Source organism: Oratosquilla oratoria, chromosome 40, assembly GCF_046742065.1.
Source record: "Oratosquilla oratoria isolate Oo_2021 chromosome 40, ASM4674206v1, whole genome shotgun sequence".
NCBI classification, from domain to species: domain Eukaryota; kingdom Metazoa; phylum Arthropoda; class Malacostraca; order Stomatopoda; family Squillidae; genus Oratosquilla; species Oratosquilla oratoria.
The window spans coordinates 26861713-26864212 of record NC_134816.1 but is presented as its reverse complement, the minus strand read 5'-3'; the positions used below and the strand labels follow the sequence as shown (position 1 = coordinate 26864212).

General features: G+C 40.4%; 1 protein-coding gene across 5 annotated transcripts in view; it reads left to right on the top strand.

Moving 5' to 3' along the window:
- LOC143020724 (dopamine receptor 1-like) overlaps positions 1 to 2500 on the top strand; it is a 389347-nt gene that overhangs the window by 333053 nt on the left and 53794 nt on the right. The window lies entirely within an intron of this gene.

Here is a 2500-nt window from a genome sequence, read left to right as displayed (position 1 = left end):
ACGACGAAATATTGCTGAGGATTGCTGAGGCGGAGAGGAGACAAGGGTGGGCACAAGTTAATGGAAAAGAAGTGCAAGGTGCTGTGGCCATGTCGTGATAAGTAAAAGCACTGGGATTGCATGAGGTGAGCAAGATGATGATTAAAAAAAGGGGGAACGTTAGCTTGGAAGTGATTCACCATGGTCTTGGATCACGTGTTGGACTCGTGATCGACAGCTATTACCCTCCCGAATGAGAACTCATAGTTCATTTATGCCCGATCTAATGGTAATGCTGTGACCTTACACGCGCGCGCGCACACACACACACACACACACACACACACACACACACACACACACACACACACACACACACACACAACTCCTTGCCCACGAGGTTGGAGTGCCGACTCGCAGTGCAACGATACTGAAATTATTTCAGTCCTGGGTGAGAATCGAACTCGGACAGCTGGATTTACGGTTGCAAAAGGTACCACTGCGCCATCGAGCTGTACCCATGTAATGGACATGGAACTGCCTACTGTACGTCTTATGGTCTCTTGCAGAGAAAGGAAAGCATTTATACTGCCCCTGTGTTTTGTGATTCACCATGGTCTTAGATCACGTGTTGGGCTCGTGATCGACAGCTATTACTCACCCGAATGAGAGCACAAACCTCAATACTGTGACCTTATACACACGCGCAATTGCACACACACACACACACACACACACACACACACACACACACACACACACACACACACACACACGACTCGGTGGCAAGGTTGGTAGAGTCCCCAACTGTCACTACGGCGGTCCGGGTTCGAATCCTGCCCAGGGCTGAAATAATTTCAGTATCGCTGAGCCTCGAGTCGTTACTCCAACTCTCGTGGACGGGGAATTGTGTGTGTGTGTGCGTGTAAGGTCACAGCATTACCCATAGATCGGTCATACAAGTTCTGAGCTCCCTTCCGGGAGGGAAATAGCTGTCGATCACGAGTCCAGTACGTGATCCAAAAACCAAGGTAAAGACACACACACACGAATATGTAGTCATTATCTTACAAAAACAGGTGAGAATTAAATTCATGGACACTTTTAGTCTTGGTTTGGTTTTCAGTCACATTTTACATATTTGAAGGGGTGCTGTTATTTTCGGCACCCCTATACATTCCCAGAATCTCCTGGCGTATTAGGGTCAACCTTGCCAAGAGTTATGATGTTGTACAGACCTAAAAGGTTTAATCAGTAACTCTTTATCATTTCACTACTGATGGTAGAAGCACAGTTACTTGAACTAATACCAAATAAACTGTTCCATAGTAATTTTTTCACGAAATATAAATGTTGAAAATAAAAATTGGATTAGAATAATTAAAACAAATCTAAAAATAAACAATCTGGAGTCCAATTCGTATTAGTAATCGTTAGCGAACTAAAAGTAATTTGAGGAATAGATTACCTTTGACCTTTGATAATCTTTAATGTCAGTTTGCGAATACCAAGAGGAGTTTATAATGAAATATCTCGTAATATTTAGAGTAGGGAACTTTGTAGTTTGCAAAGAATTGTTGATGAATTTTGGTCAGAAATATTTGTCTTTTTTGTGCTTTTTGCCATGAATAATAATAAGCAACACTAATACTATATGTACATCACAATACGTGTATATAAGATGTGCTTGGAATTCACAGTACATATACATCACACGCGAATGAAAATAAAATGGCTAATTACTTTTTCATGCTTTGGGATCAATGTTGAAGCAAAAGAGGCTTCAGGTAAAAGACTGAAGTCCTGAAGACAGTCCGAGAGTACCATTTATGACAAAATGAGGAAAAAATGAGGAAAAACATTGTTGGAAAAAATCTTGTTATCGTTCAAGGTTGTCTGGCTGCAACGAAAACGCGTATTATCGATACCGTTCCAAGTTTTCGCTAACCAGCAATTTTCGGTCGATTTTTCAAAAATTTTAGTATTGTGTGACAAGAAACAGCTGACAGTTGACGCCAGGCGAGAACGAAGTTTACGGGATTCGAACCGACCACACTTGATTAAGCTGGCGGTACACTAGGCTAGCATGCTACTTGGTTTTGCTATTTCGTTTTAGTAGAAACGACTTCGGTTACAATATTCTAGAACTTCCGTAAAAATATCTCAACAATGTGTCTAACATTCGTATTCTAGGTCTAACTTCTTAGTAATTTGACATTTAGAAGAAAAAAGATCGTAACCGAAGTCGTTTCTACTCAAACGAAGTAACTAAAGCAAGTAGCATGCTAGCGAGAAATTCCTAGTGTGCCGTCACCTTTACAATACTAAGTTATCGTCCTGTTCATTGGATCAACCTGACATGAGAAAGCTTTTTGGAAGTGTGATTTCAGTTTAAATTAAGATGGTTAAAAATATATATTTCTTTAATTATTGTAAAACCAAGTGAATAAGTGAATTATTTTCTGTTTCTCCACCAAGTTTGATCGAAAACGGATTTACAGTTTTGTTTACCCATCGCACA